General features: G+C 38.0%; 2 protein-coding genes and 1 long non-coding RNA gene across 3 annotated transcripts in view; 1 reads left to right on the forward strand and 2 right to left on the reverse strand.

Annotated features, from left to right (window-relative positions):
• Positions 1–17,036, forward strand: part of LOC134845487 (uncharacterized) — a 288,095-nt gene that overhangs the window by 199,430 nt on the left and 71,629 nt on the right. The window lies entirely within an intron of this gene.
• Positions 1–17,036, reverse strand: part of LOC134845485 (acylamino-acid-releasing enzyme-like) — a 284,730-nt gene that overhangs the window by 19,917 nt on the left and 247,777 nt on the right. The gene's annotated exons all lie outside the window — the stretch shown is intronic.
• LOC134846329 (uncharacterized) lies at positions 1,116–5,421 on the reverse strand. The gene is made up of 3 exons (XR_010162793.1): positions 4,997–5,421; positions 1,567–2,570; positions 1,116–1,180 (listed from the first exon to the last, which is right to left on the reverse strand). It is a non-coding gene; the product is annotated as an uncharacterized LOC134846329 (long non-coding RNA).

Consider the following 17,036-nt stretch of genomic DNA (forward strand, 5'->3'; position numbering starts at 1 on the left):
GAAGAAAGTTATTTACGGGTAAAAAAAGTCAAGTACCCGATTGCAATACCCTTGCTTATCGTCAAAGGTAAAAAAAATCCATTTTTCATATCTATTTGCAGTCCAAAATTCAAGTTTTTCTCGAAAAATGCGATTAAGATAGGCGATTGGTTTGAAATGTAATAATAGCTAAGCTAAAAAATGTTAAAAATGTAAAAAAAAAATTAAATTTGTTGGAGGTCAGCTTCTTTTCAATTCGTTTATTTGTCTGAAAAAAATACACTGACAGACATTGTTTGTGATTTAAATTACGACAAAAAAGTCGTAAATTTTGTACAACACGTCTTTTTAATGCTTTATGGACAAAAACTAAATCAGTGAGCGATGGTTTTATTTCGCTGCAAAATCAAAATTAACTTTTGAATTTAATAGTCATTCATGTTTTTAGCTCCACTTGTTTTGCTATTGAAGAACGCAAAGACGAGCGAAACATTTTACGGGCTAAATACACTTAAAACCAGCTTCAGCTGGTGTACCGTAACAACAAAATAGCATTGTATTCAGAAACAGAATCTATTTAAAATATGGAGCTTTGCAAGTTTATTCAAATCTAATTTGGACTTCGCAATCTGTATAAAATACATCCAACTATATACAAAACACAAGGAATGGGAAATATTTCAAATTAATTTTTAAATTTTTTCAAAATTTTCAAATCTTATATTAATTTGAATGTTTGTTAATGCATACTGAGCTCACGTACAATGAAAATGAGCAGCGAACTCATACTTATCACTAAGTTCAGTTCCGCATAAGTTACAGCTGAATGGATTCTTGAACCCGTGTGACCCTCTATGAACTGTAAATAGAACTTTGTCTCTGAAGGTTATGTCGCAATGAACACAGGTATACTCTTGTATTGCTTTATCGTCGCTACTTTTTGTCGTATTGTATGTAGAATTCACCGTGCTTTCCAACTTTTCGCCAGCCGTTTCTGGGCCTTTAGCATCTGCATTTGAAGCACCAATTATTGCATTCATAATTGTAGAGTTGCTGTTGCCATTGTCTGAACTTTTAGTAACAACTTTTTGTGTTCTTTTCGAGTCACTGCTTTCCGACAACAGAGAATTCGTTTGAGCCTTCGTAGAAATTTCTGAGCTCATTTCTGTGCCTCGAATGAGCTCATTTGTTGACATTTTAGCTAAAACCAAAAGTGTATATGAACTCGAAGAGATGGAGAAAATGCGTTTTGGAAATTGTTTCAACTTTTGAAAAAATATCATGTTATACATAGTTCTTCGAATTTTAAGGATATTTTAAGATTGAAACCAAACTTTACAAAGCTGGATCATTAGCTGACTTTTCTATGCCGCTATTTCAGAAAAGCTGTTTTAGGGCAATTTGGAAATTGTCGACAGCAAAATCTCATTTTTTGTTCACACGCTCCTCATGTAGATTTTAAAATGCCACCAAAATTAGTATGGGAAAATGTTAACTCCTTTCGGCCAAAAATGTTGTCGAAAAATAGTACCAACAAGGGGTGGTTGCTATTTATGAGGGTGTCAAATTTTCGAAATCCATGTTGACCTGTGGTAGCTCCCTCCGTTTGCGTTTCCACGTTACATGTTACGGAGTCGATGCACATTTCAGTTTCTGTTGCAGCTCCAAGCACAGAAGGTTGCATATCCATTTTCACGTCCGATTCCTCCATCATTGTTGTTTTTGAACTGGGCGCGCTGCATATTCTTGAAGTAAGTGAGCTGTTGAAAACGGAAGGGGATATATCTTGAACCAATGGGAGACTCCTGCTTTTACCTTTGGAGAAAAACCACGAAGAAGCATTAGTACGAACTTCAGACTCAAGTAGAGCAGCTTCTTTTAGAGCATCGTGTAGACTACTAACTTTCTTCGATTCCACATTTTCAGTACCAGAACATTTTATCGGTGACACAGAAATTCCACTGAAGTGAAGTCCGAGATGATCCAGATATTGCGAATTCCCTTCAAAAGCCTCATTACATATTTGGCATTTCCGCTCGTAGTGACTTAATTCATTAAGATGGGCCTGCAATAATTGCCGTGAAGCAGCGGAAAAATGACAGCGTTGACACATAAACGACTGTGGCTGAATCAAATTAGTGTGTTTTCTCTTGACGTGAATGCTCAAGTTCGAAAACTTATCAGCGGTGAACTTACAATGCGGACATACTAGCTTCGCAGTTTTAGGTAAAACTAACTGTGAATTACTAAGTTGAGCGTTCAACGTTAAATTGGTAGAATGCAAACGAAACTTTTTGCTTCGAGAGCCAATGTTGTGTTTTCTTCTTACCCGCCCTGATCTGACTTGCTTTTTTAAGGCTATATCCACGACAAAATCATTATCCTGTTGGTGTTTTTTCACATGCGCACTGTAGACTCTAAAACTTGACGTTGAAAACTTTTTGCAAATGTCACAATTAAGTGTGACTGCAGCAATCTTCGCTTCTAAATTTTGCTCTTCAGCGTTTGCCTCAATGCCCACTTCAGCCTGTATGACATCCATTTCTTGATACGAACCAGACGCTGTTGAATTAGTGTTGCTTAGTGACATTCTGAAATTTAAACAATGAGCGGTGAATTTGAAATATGGTTTGCGCTGTTAGCATTTAACCTCAATTTTAAAGCGTACATTTGAAACACAGAGGCGCAGCAACAACTGAAGGATGAAACGCACTATGACCCTCAATAATTTTTAAAAAAAAAACTTAATTACAAAAGAGGCCCTTCCGTTTAGTTAAGATAAGTGCACAAGCTGGATACGGCCATACCAGCGTTATAAAAATGGAAATATATCCGCAAAAAATATCATCTTATCAATGAAGTCATAAATCAGCATTAAATGCATCGTTGTAATGTTAATTTATCTAAACCGTCCTTACTCTACAATAGCGCTAATGGAGATGTCGATAAATTAAACTTTGCGCAGCGAACTGCACCCCCTTATACTAAGTATAGAGCTCCTCAGGCGCGCGAAGCTTATTGTAGTTTATCGACTCTGGGTAGCTTTCTTGTTTTTTTTTCAATTAGTTTTTCGGCTAATCGCTGGATCGTCCGCGAGGCTGTTGCAGCAGCGCCACCGGTGCATCCGAAAATTAGCGGCAGAATCTACTCTGCTCTACGTTTAAAATTCTTTGCTGATATTTGGAATTCATCAGCGTTTCGTGGTATTTGTATGCGTTTTTAAGCACTTTTTGCGATGTTTTGGCATGGGGGCTGAAAATTTTCACATCAAAGAAAGCGCGACAAAATCGTGAATCCCAGAGTCGATTTGCTTTAATGTCAAGTCAAATCTCATCTTCAGTTGTAGTTCAATTGTTGACAAAGCTTTCGCCTTGCGACGGCTGAAGTTTCGGCTCAATCTTGACGTCATGGCAAACCTCAATGATGAGGTTGGCGAATGTATGTCTAATTTCATTGTGTCTTCTGTGCGTGTAACCCTCCTATGCACAGTGTATGGCATCTGTCAGGTTAAAATTAGCCCACATGCACACGTTAGTGCGGTTTTGGTCGGTTCCCAACCCTATCTTAAGTAAATACCATCTTTGAATTCCGATTTATTCAGGTTGGAGTTGTATCTGTCAGTGGTAAAGCATTGAGCCAGTTAGAAGCTCCCTTTTCAGAGGCCAGGTCGATTGCGTATTTATCTGTTTCATTTGAGGAAATAATGAGGTTTGTTTTCTTTCGGTTTGTTTTACCAGTTTTCAATTTTTTGATTTTTGTAGAAAAAAGTTTCCCTCAATAATTAGTAAACATAGCTTCGAAGGATGTGACACTTATTTGAAGAGGAAACTGAAAGCTTTAAATAATTATTAATTTTAAAGAGGTCCTAAATCATTGGACTTTGGAAATTTAAAAATTGACGTATAATGATAAGTCCTAATCTTATAGTCATATAATCCGACTATCGTATAACTTTTAAACGCATATTTTGGCTTCGGTATAAAAAAATGTTTAATGGTATACGGAGGGCCTCCAATGTTAATAACTTCTCAACGTCACTGTTTTTGTCAATTAACCGCACTACAAATGCCTTAGATTGTCCTTAGGTTTTTGATGTTCCGTTTATGATTCTTTCCAATGTAGTATTAACAATTTTTGTTAAATTGGTTCTGAGTTCTGAATTCTCTTCCAAATTTCTTTGTTACTTTTAATGATTCGCCAAAATTGTTCCAGTTAGGTGAACAGCGAAACAACCTATGTAATGTTCCTTTCACAATTTTTTGCTGGAAGGGTTCGCAGCTATGAAAATTCAGTTTTTCATAATGGTTTCATTATCAGGTGGTTTTCGATACCATTTGCATGTGATCTCCTTTTGATTTACTACAATATTCATGTCCAAAAAAGCAAGTTCACCTTTCTTGTAGCTTTTTGATAGTAATTTTAAGTTCTTATGCAACGAGTTCACTCTATCAAGCACGTGTTTGGGTGTCCTTTTACAGTACATATTATGTCTACGTATCTTTCGAACAGTTTTCTTTCTTTACTACAAGTTCAAATGTCTGGTAAATTAAAACAGAATTCAAGGTACCAGAATATAATGCCCATTTTTAGATATTCGTCGTTACAGATTTTTGACACTAAGCATGAAACCAATTTTCACATTTTTCACATTCAACACCTTTACTGTTCCAGATGAACTTTTTACTGTAATTTAGTTATTTTTTAGATTTTTTTTATTTGCTTCATGCCATCGTTTTCTGCTTTCATTACTCCTCCGAACGATTGCATATAAATATTAGCCAATTCTACTGCCAGGGATGCGCCCAGAGCTAACCCATTTCTCTGACATTATCAATTTCCCTTTCTTTTGAAACGAATCTTTGTCACGGCTAACTTAAGCAGCATTTAAGAATTGAACGCTCAATATCTGGTGCGATAATTTTGTCTTTCCATAATCCAAAATCTATTGCCTTTATCATAGAGTACAGTAAAAAGATAATTTTCTTTCAAATATTTTAACACCTGAAAAAGCACAAACAATTAGTTTTTCCATGATGTTCCTTGCGTAACACTTTGCCGAGGCTTCACTTTCGCATAGTTTTCCCCCTCTATTCTCACGCAGGTTTCCTACCATATTGTCAATATCGGTCTGAAAATGAAATTTATTAAACTTATCCTTAATAGGATCTTTTGGACCACACGAAAGAAACTGTTCTGCAAAAACTGGCAATTTAATATCATCTAATGTTTTACATCGAAGTCAGTCTTTCGTAGAGGTTTTTCCTAAAGTTTGACAAATTTTAGCAATTTGACAATCGTTTCGTTTTTGTTTGTTACTGTGATTGTTTGAGTTTATGAGGTAAACTACCGATGGCAGCCACTTTTAATCAATTTTTTTAATGATAAAGCGATATCTGCTTTCACCAACATTTATAGTAGCTGAACAAAAATTCCTTTCGTTTTCTCACCTCATCTTTCAGTAGCTTTTATGAAAATTTAGCACAGCTTTCTCAGAGAAAATACAAATTTTTGGAACACGGAGCTTGAGAAAATCAACAATAATCGTATAACTTGAGATCAAAATCCTTACTCAGTTATAGCAACCGCTCAATAATATTCAAAATTTTTTGATGCTCGATTAAAATTTTGGTCAGAAAACTCCTTTTAATTTCAGCAAAGTTTTTATGTTGGAGTTGGGCAGCCCCTCATATCGATATTGTTGAGGTACTCAATTAAAAAAAATCCGACAGAAAAGTGGCCAATTATCGGTTTCGAATACTCGTTATTTAGTCAGCTACTCGTTACTGGAGTGCTCTTTTTTCCTGCAACAAAAGTGTTACTCTCGAAGAGCAAACAAAATCATCCACAACAGCTGATGGAAAACTTGAAGCTACGCTAGAGTGCACAATTGGAGCTAAAATATCTGCAATTGGTAGTAGCACACAAAGAAAGACTGGCAAGACTGAATGGCAATACCAGGGGCAACCAAAACAGACCAGTGCAGACAAGGAGTAAGGCAAAAGCACTGGTCTGTTTTGGTTGCCCCTGGTATTGCCATTCAGTCTTGCCAGTCTTTCTTTGTGTGCCACTACCAATTGCAGATATTTTAGCTCCAATCGTGCACTCTAGCGCAGCTTCAAGTTTTCCATCAGCTGTTGTGGATGGCTTTGTTTGCTCTTTGAGAGTAACACTTTGGTTGCAGGAAGAAAGAGCACACCAGTAACGAGTAGCTGACTGTTCCTTGCGTAACACTTTGCCGAGGCTTCACTTTCGCATAGTTTTCCCCCTCTATTCTATTCTCACGCAGGTTTCCTACCATATTGTCAATATCGGTCTGGAAATGAATTTTATTAAACTTATCCTTAATAGGATGTTTTGGACCACACGAAAGAAACTGTTCTGCAAAAGCTGGCAATTTAATATCATCTAATGTTTTACATCGAAGTCAGTCTTTCGTAGAGGTTTTTCCTAAAAGTTTGACAAATTTTAGCAATTTGGCAATCGTTTCGTTTTTGTTTGTTACAGTGATTGTTTGAGTTTATGAGGTAAACTACCGATGGCAGCCACTTTCAATCAATTTTTTTTATGATAAAGCGATATCTGCTTTCACCAACATTTTTAGTAGCTGAACAAAAGTTCCTTTCGTTTTCTCACCTCACCTTTCAGTAGTCTTTAATGAAAATTAAGCACAGCTTTCTCAGAGAAAATACAAATTTTTGGAACACCGAGCTTGAGAAAATCAACAATAATCGTATAACTTGAGATCAAAATCCTTACTCAGTTATAGCAACCGCTGAAATATGTTCAAAATTTTTTGATGCTCGATTAAAATTTTGGTCAGAAACCTCCTTTTAATTTCAGCTAAGTTTTTATGTTGGAGTTGGGCAGCCCCTCATATCGATATTGTTGAGGTACTCAATTAAAAATAAAAACTTTGTCGCAAAAAAAGTGGCCAATTATCGGTTTCGAATAATCGTTATTTAGTCAGCTACTCGGTACTGGAGTGCTCTTTTTTCCTGCAACAGAAGTATTACTCTCAAAGAGCAAACAAAACCATCCACAACAGCTGATGGAAAACTTGAAGCTGCGCTAGTGCACAATTGGAGCTAAAATATCTGCAATTGGTAGTGGCACACAACGAAAGACTGGCAATACTGAATGGCAATACCAGGGGCAACCAAAACAGACCAGTGCAGACAAGGAGTAAGGCAAAAGCAAGACTCGAGCAATAGCTGAATGCATAGGAAGAGTTTGCGCTTCAAGGACAGGGATGAGAGTGGTTTGAATTGTTTTGCTATGCGCCTTGTGAATTGTATAACTCGTTGCGTGCAAAACAATGACCACAGTAACTTTGCCCACCGTATGGCTCAGACAGAATTAACGGGGAAACTTATTTGGGAAAATGTGTTAGACAAAATTAATTTTTTATAAGTTAAATGTCTGTACATGGACTGAAGTTTATGAAAAGATCTGAAAAACGAAACAAAACTGGACTTTTTGAAGCTTAGGGTCCCCGAAAGACTGAAACGTCTAAGGACAGGAAAGGGTATGAGAAGATAGCAGTGAAAGCCTAAACGCTGGTGCACACAGAAATCGAAGAACAATTATGAGCAACCGTTTTGCGTTTCGTGATGCGTCAAGTTGATGCAAGCTTGAAGACAACATCAAAAAATCATAGAAAAACAAAAGGCGTGCAAGTTTTTATTGATACTTTTGATTGAGCCAATACCGGAACCAATACTAACGATGCCAGAGAAACCATTTAAAAAACTGCTCTATACCCGGATGAAACTATAATATCTCTTGGTATGAACAATTTATACACCAATCTTCCCTTGAAAGAAGCAATTGCAGTTGCCTTACAGAAGCTGTACAGCCAAAAGACTTCTCTTGGAAATCAATGAGCGACAAGGAAAAAGCTTTTCACTATGGCGGTCAGCAAGGTGTTTTTTAAACAAAATGATTTATGGTATATTCACGTAAATGGTCCAGCGATTGGCGCTTCCCTTGCTCTAACTCTTGCAACCCTATAGCTGAAAGAGTACCACTCCAATTTAAAAGACAAAATTCCGGCGGGAACGGAGATGCAGCCAGCGGGTGACCATAACGGTTTGTACCAATGTTGCAGCAGGAAAGTAAGATATAGATCAAAGGGAGTTGAATGCTTGAGAGGCCGAAACTGGTCGATCTTAAATGCGGGAAACTATCCGCCGATGTATACGTATTAATAACCGAGATAGTCTGGTATTGTAAAAACTGCTGCCGCGCTAGGAGCAAGGAGGAGGATACTCCAAAATTATAAAATGTTTTTCAGGCTTGTCGATGACCTGGTTAGAACAGTCAAAGGTAAAACAACTCGTGTTCTCGATGCTACCGATTCTCTTCATCCGAATCTTCAGTTCCTTCTAGAAGAACCCAATTCAGAGGGGAGTTTGCCGTGCCTCGATTTGAACCTAAATGTATCGCAGGATTAGGGGGTAACCTGCAATTGGTATCAAAAACCATCAACCACTGGGACTATAATGAACTATAGGAGCTGTGCCCCAAAACAGTAGAAGCGTAGTGTTATTCAAGGCACTGTACTTAGAGTGTTAAGGAGTACTTCTAACGAGGACCAATTTGATAAGGCTACGGTAACTAATAAGGCGCAATGACAGACAAATCACTACCCTAAACATTGGCCTGCAAATGAGCCAATATTTTGCAAAGAGGTTACAAAGTAAGACCAACGTTCAAGTAGTTTTCACCACAATCAAAAATAAAATCTTGATTAACATCGAAGAAACCAGCATTTTCCAATGACTTTAAGTCAAGAGTGGTTTTTAAACTGCAAGTAGTGCATGTAATTTCGCCTATGTCGGACAAACTGATCCACATTTGACAGTAGATTTGTAGAACATAAAAAACAGTCTCACCGGTAGGCCTCCAACTTCAACAATACAGACATAAGGGAAATAGCGCAGATGTTAATTGGGAAAAAATAGATATGTTGAACAACCAAACGAAATCGTTAACACTAGAGGTAAAACATATCCAAAAAAAGCCGTTATTGAACACGCACTATGAGTTTATAAGCAAAGAGTTGACAATAAAAATTTAGTCACGCTACAATTTTTTTAAAATCGAAAACTTACACGTTGAAATTAAAGTTTTGACTCAAAAACTTTCAAAAATAATAACAAATTTTTTAATCAGTTTCAGAGGTAAGAAGTGTTTTTGTTCTATTTGATTCATTTCACAGGTCTACTGTGATTGGCTTTTTTCAACATGATGGCTTAGAACTAAACTTTATGTGAAATATTGATATTTTGAAATAAAGTTCGATTTTTTTGTCATTTAGTTTAGTTTATTGTGAAGTTTTTAAAAAAGACCACAGCTTTGAAAAGTTTGAAAATTAATTTTCATCGAAAGTTCCTTGATTTTAACAGAACGGAAAAAACGCGAAATACGACGTCCTGGGTCCTTAATGATCTCCACCTTCAAAAATGCAGACTTAGGGTAAATAGCACAGATGTCAGCCAGTAAATTATAGAAAGGTCGAACAACCGAACTAAGATGTTAACACTTGAAGCAAAACGCATCAGGAAGGAGAAGCCTGGCTTGAAAACACGAAGAGAGTCGAAGTAGGGAGTTGACACTGAAATTTTGTATTCTTGGTTCCTTTTCGAAAAACCTACATGTCTACATCAAAACTTTGACTCAGAAGCTCCCATACAAAATAAATTACAATCTCTTAAATTATTTGACAGTTTAAGAGTAATTTGATCCTAATTTTTTATTCTTAGATCATTTCTGTGAATGAATGGCTATTGTTTAAGCATGATGGCTTGAAACCAAATTTTATGTGAAGTTTGGTAATTTACTTTTGCTCATTGATGTTCTATTGTCATTTTGATTAATTTTTTGTAAAATTTTTTCTGACGATGCACATAGTTGTGAAACTTTTCAAGTCATTTTTTTTTCAAAACTTCTTTGTTTTTATCTTTGATTTTAATAGAACGGAAAAAACCTCGACTTATGACGTCAGTAAATTATAGATAGATAGATATATATATATATATATAGATAAATAGATATTTTCAGTTAAAAATGAATAACAGGGCAGCCGTGGTGGCCCTCTATTTCTAACTACTGATTATCACTACACCAAATTCAACAAACCTGGTCTCTGGGAAAACAGCTTCTTCCTTCTTTTGTCCATCTCCAGTACCAGCTGAGTTCTTTCCTTATTTCCTTATTTTTATCTCTATGTTAGAAATCATAGCCGCAAGTTCCCTTTCTGACTCAATCGAACAAGGTCTAACCCCTGAACAGAAAAATATAGTAAAGCAAATTGTCTACGCCGAGGGGGATTTAACCTGAACCCAAGGACGAACTTTAAATTTAAAAACGTTACCGATTATATATGAGCAACGAGTAAATCTATTATACTGTGGCACGATCTTATCAACAATTCGATCACAGAGTTTAAAAAGATCAAACCCCTTACGACTCAGCAACTCCTGGATACTCTCAGAAGCTTTAACAATCTGTTTGCTATTGTCTACTGTCACCGTACGGGAGCAGAAAACATATTCGACGAGCTACGAACTCTTGACACGATTGTCATCGACGTTACAAAACATCTTATCAGTAAATCAGAGAGTCTAGACGAAAACATCACAGGACTTTATCGCGAGCTTCACCAGTCATCTGATCTAGAACTACGATCTCTCTCGGTAGTCTTGCACTACTATCCGAACCTTCACGCGATCTTCAAAACCTGCTCCACGAAAAGCAAACCATCGAAGAATCGACGAAGAGCCAAGAAGAGGCAACGCTCAGCAACCCCACAATAAAACGGTTAGTAAAACTCGTACTGGTTGTACTCTTTGAGTCCTTTGACTCGGAGTCCCCTTTCTAGTTTTACTACATTAGTATAAACTGAGTGTACTCTTTGAGTCTTTTGACTCGGAGTCCTCACCAAACAAATATGACACGAAATCGTGAAATGACCACTGATTCCGTATGCGAAACTTGCCAACAAAAAATCAAAAAGAATGAAGATACTTTCTGTTGCATCGTGTGTAATTGCAAAATGCACCTGACGAAAAGCTGTACCAGCCTAAGCGATACAGCAATCAATGGTATTACGACACTGGGAAAAAACATTGCTCTACTCTGCAACAAATGTGTGGATTCCAACGGATATGAGAGACTCCGAAAAGCAGTCAGTGACGCTGAACAAACCTCGCCGAAGCAATTCAAGAAGATTGAAGAGGACATGGACGAACTCAGAAAGAACGTACAGGAGATTAAAACGCTGTTCTCCCGCACCACAATGAAGCCAAATGAGATCAAATCAGAAGCAAAAACCAAGGTACCGATAAACGCAACGCCGAAACAAGAAAATCAAAACGGAATCCGCATCCGCGGCATCCCTGAACTAAACGACAAAGATCAAAGAAAAAGACAAGAAAATGACCTCCAACTAGTAAAGGAAATCTTGGAGCACATGCAAATTGTGCCAGAGATAGTTGATCTGTTCCGGATGGGTCAACGACAGGAAGGCAAGGACCGAACCATACTTGTAAAAGTCCCAATTTGGCAGAAACGACTAATACTATCATCCGCTTGCCGCCTAAAAACATATGACAAACCTGTGTTTGTCAGCCGCGAGCTATCAGTGGATGAAGCAAAACTCGAAAATCAAGCACTGCAAAAACGGCGGGAGCTCATAAACGAAAACATCGATAAACAAAACCTGCGCATCCGCGATGGAAAACTCTACCAGAAAATAGAAAACAGATGGACAGCAGTTGCAACCGAAAAAACCGGAGAACTCAATCTCCAATTGACTAGAACTCTTTCCTAGCCTACTCATCTACAACGTCCGAAGCATACTCGACTACAATCGAAGATCAAACTTCGCAAATGCGATAAACACAAGCTGTCAATACCAACTACTTTGCCTAACCGAAACATGGTTAACCAACGACATAACAGACAACTCCATATTCTTGCCTCAATTTGAACTCTATCGATCTGAAAGAACTTCAAAAGCCGGTCTATCAAAACACGGAGGAGTTCTAATTGGCATCAACGCCAACATACCACATAACCGCATTGATACAGGCATGCAAGACTGCGTAATGGTTCAACTCAAGATATCTGTACCAATACTTGTCTGCTGTATATATTGTGCCCCTGTGTATAGCCCATACCGATGGTCACTAGATCAACTTAACTCATTGCTGAACTTAATAAAAGCAACACAACGCGAGCAAGGCATACAAAATCTTGTCATTGTTGGAGATATCAACTTCTCGTGTACAAATTGGAAATCACTCTCATCAAAATGCGAGTACGAACAAAGCATCCTAGACAACTTCCAGGAATTAAACCTGGAACAATTCATCATAACCGATACTGGAAAGAGCCTGGATATCCTGCTCTGCAACAATCCTGATATCATACTAGACGTATACATGGACAATCGGCTCAAAAACGACTTCACCTCAGATCACCCACCTTACGGCTCAAAGTTACATATGAATCGCAAAATAAATCACGAAAGGGTCCCTCTACCCTCCCAAAAGTACGACTTTTCAGGCTTTGCCTTCAAAAAAGCCAACTGGAACGAAATCAACGAATATGTGCGAGAGCAGCACTTCAACCCATACTGCTACAGCAACGTTGATCTCCTGGTAGATCAGTGGTATAATTGGATCTACGGTATTATAGTCAAACACATACCCCGAACAACCCAACATAGGAAACATCTAGCGCCCTGGTTTTCTCCCACGAGCTCAAACCTCATGAAAAAAGTAGAAACTCTCAGACGCCAAAGTAAAACAAATACCCTAAAGATCCAGCAATTACAAACTGAATTGTCCTTATCGCTCTCAGCAGACCAATGCAATCATGAAACAGAAATTTTCAAGTCTGGAATCTTCTCAAACGTCCAAAAATACCTCAAAACTATCATGAAAACAAGCTCAATCCCAACTGAAGTATTTCTTGACGATAAGTCAGCTAATACCGATATCGAAAAAGCCGAATTATTTAATCAGTACTTCCAATCCGTTTTCAGTAAGAATCACCACGATTATACTCTCACAGAGGGACAGCCCAAGCTGTCGATGATTCATTTCTCAGAACTAGAAATACAACTCGTTCTCCAATCGCTGGACGAGAGCAAGGCCAACGGACTTGACCGTATGGGGAACACTCTGCTGAAAAAATTATCAGACTCCCTACCAAAGTCACTGCATCTCATATTCAACACAATTGCAAACAAATGCTACTTCCCATCATTCTGGAAAACAAGCGAAATAATCCCCATATTTAAAGAAGGGAACAAACAAATGGTAGATAATAACAGGCCGATCAGCCTCCTCGTAGCAGTATCCAAAGTCCTCGAGAAACTTATTTTCGACAGAATGTACCCAATCTTATCCACCGCATTGTCCCAATCTCAACACGGTTTTCGGCAAAGACGCTCATCTATAACAAACCTAATCGAATACCTGCACAAAATGTTTGTGAACTTTGACAATAGCAACTGCCACTTCCTAGCGTCATTTTAGTTCGACTTCCAGAAGGCTTTCGACAAAGTAAATCACAATATAACGATCGAAAAACTCAGCAGAGCTGGAATAACAGGCCCAATATTGGATCTAATCAAAAGTTACCTGACCGGTCGAACCCAAACAGTACGCATCGGCAGCTTGGTCTCAAGCCAACTGCCAATTTATAGTGGAGTGCCGCAAGGATCTATTCTAGGGCCACTCCTTTTCTTAGTATACATCAACGACTTGCCAAAATGTGTCATGTCATCGTGCTACGGCTATGCGGATGACTATAAAATTATGGGCACCGACCCGACTACCCTTCACATTGATATTAGAAAAGTCTTGAAGTGGTGTGAAACCAATGAAATGCGCCTCAATATGACCAAGAGCAAAACACTAGTAATTAAGGGCGAGTGCAACCTAAGTATATTCTCGTACAAATTCGAACAGCCTAACGAACTTAAAGATCTTGGAAAGATAATGTCAAAAAATCTTAACTGGACTTCTCATGCAAACAATCGTGCGAGCAAAGCACAGAAGGCCCTATACTGCATCAAAAGAAACTTATCACCTGCCACAACCATGAACAACAGGAAAAATGCATATAAAAGCTATGTAGTACCTATCGTTAGCTATGCATCATCAGTCTGGAAACCCTCAAAGCAAGATCTTGTCACCTTAGAAAAAGTGCAACAGAGAGCAACGAAATGGATACTTGGAAATAAACAAATTCCTTATAAATCGAGGTTAACCACTCTTCAAATTCTTCCCTTGTCTCTTTACCAAGAAATGCATGTACTACTTTTGTTCGCGAACATTCTAAGAGGAAAGACCGACCTGGAATGGTGGCGATTTATAGAAATCACTGAATCAAATCGACCGAAAACAACAAGACGTTTCAACGCGAAGAACTTTGGACTTTATAAATGCGAATCTGATTTCTGGCAACGCGCCTGCAGCCTGACAAACATATTTCACGATCACCTGAAATATGAAGTCCTATTAAGTGACTCGTTTAAACCAAAAATATCAAGAGTGTACTGGCAATTCTACGAGAAAATCTACAATGAAGTCGATACCTGCACCTGGAGAATCAACTGCGGATGCACAAGATGCTTAAACTTCAAAAAACTAAACTCATTAAACTAAAATATGATTGATCTCATAAACTTGATTCGGAAGCTAACTCCCATGGATGTATCCTAAATTCTGTTTTATTATTATATTATTATTATTGGGGCAAATAGAGCTTATAGAGAGATATATTGAGAGAAAAAAGTATTGAATCGCAAAGAGAGAAAGAGCATTTTTTTCCAACAAAATATCTTTTTTCGGAGCGCTAAATAAACTATGAGAAAAATTTTTCACTAGTTAAAAAAACACCCTAGAATAGCCGACGCCGAATATTTTAACCCACACTAAAACAAAATTAGTGTAAGAGTTCCTACTTTATAAAAGGGCGCTACTACATCGAATTCGAATACCTACCTAACAAGATCGTTGATGATCTTGGAGTTCAAACAAATTTGAGTTCATGAAACTTTGCCTTGATTTTCTGGTTCACTCCATCTCATCTGATGTTATGGCATCAAACCGAATCAAAGTACAGAAGTCTCTTTAAAATCTAAAAGCTCCAACTTATGTAAAAAAAATTCAGCCGTTGAATGGTTTCTTCAAATTTTTCAAGAGGTACATTCCCGAATTCTCACGAACACTTCTACTATTCTATCGACTGCTGCGCATGAATGAAGAACTGCCTGCGACAACGGTGCATATTAGCAAAATGGAACATTTGAAAATGAATTCAAGCGAGCACAGCGACTACCAATTCCAGATTGTGATTAAAACGGATGCCAGCTATTATACAGCAGGTTACATGCTCATGATTGAACACTATACGTTGACCAATAGGACAAAATTACAAAAGTGTATGCGCCCGTTTCGTTTAGCAGCAAGGTTTTCGACCCCGGGCAAATTAAGCTGTCCATATACGCCAAAGGATTCTAAGCAGTTCATTTCGATTTCACGTCGTTTGCTCGTATGTTGGGGGAACATCATAACAAACGGTTAAAAATCTCTGATAAAAAACTTTTACTTATTTGTGTTCAAATAAAAACAATGCCATTCCAATTGTGCCATTCCAAACGTGCTTGAACAATTGATGGCATTCACGTTTGTTTTTGGCCAACTTCCTGGAAAACGAACGCAGCAGCTGACTACCTCTCACGGATAATCATTAATCTTGCATTGAAAATTCAGCCCTGAGTGAGTCAGCAATTTCGTGTTGTAACAGTTGCAGTAAGTTTTGATCCTAAGGTTCCTGATATTTTGCTCTCTCAAAAAACGAAGATCTGTTTATAAGTAACCCAGAAAAGAGCTTCATAGCAAAGGATAGATCCTACATTTTAGGATATTCTATCGTTTTGCAAACAAATTCATTGTTAGCATCGAACTCCATAAGATTTTTTTTTATTATTTTTTTAATATAATCAGAAGGTCAAAAGTATCATAGTAACCGAGGTTACAGTCAGGAGTCCCTTCATCACGTATTCCAGTCAAAATCCTTGGAATTTTCTAGCAACTCGACACGAGATAATATAAAATACAAGTGTTACAAATAAAAAATTTCGTCGAAAGTTATTTTGTCATTTATTGTTCCGAGTACGCAAGCGGCGTTCGCAATCTGTATTGCCAGGGAGATTCTCTGTTTTAAAAAGCTTCCTGGTCTGGGTTCCTCACTGCATATGCTTAGGTTCTTACAAAGCTTGCTCAAAAAAATTTCTATGCTGGGGCCGGCCGCGCCCTGAATTTCGAAAGCTAGCGGTTGAAAAAGATATCAGTGACAAGATATTTATACTTGTCAATTTTTTGCTCTTCCGCTTCAGCGGCAGCCGTACCAGGGTTACAAACAGACCCGGCATTAATCCTACAAGGAGCTAAGGAGTCTACTACCGTTACATCCCACAAGAGCTGCTTACCAACAGCCCATGGAACGAGCGTCAAACCGTCTGGTCGCATCTGATCAGTCCTGTAGAGGTGTCGTGGTTCTAAAACGGACGGAATGTGAGGAGAAGATAAACTCTGCTTTATAAGGGCATTCTGGTTTGAATGCCTTGAGAATCTCCCTGCACTTTTGAGGCAAGAAAGACCATGCCAACCATCCTCGGTAATGTCTTTTCCGCACACGCATTTATGCCGTTCGCATATTTTTGATCCTAATCGAAGTCCTATCGCAAGTCTGAGTTGTTGGTTCGACAGTTTTAACCTTAAATTTTTGCACGGGATGACGTTCAACCATTGGGAGCCAAATCTATCTTGGAACGCGTTGAATCTTTTTTACGTCCGTTGGTTCGAGTCGTAAAATCAAGTCTGCAATTTCGCTGTCAAAAATTGGCTCCGTCCATTTTTTTTGGATTTCTATTTCCGGAGCCATTTCAAGTTTTCTAAGTTCAAACCACCGTTTAAGCGCATCATCATAGTTTCCATCCGCATGCTCCAAACCGAAGATCTCGCTCAAGGCATCTT

Source organism: Symsagittifera roscoffensis, chromosome 5, assembly GCF_963678635.1.
Source record: "Symsagittifera roscoffensis chromosome 5, txSymRosc1.1, whole genome shotgun sequence".
NCBI lineage: Eukaryota > Metazoa > Xenacoelomorpha > Acoela > Convolutidae > Symsagittifera > Symsagittifera roscoffensis.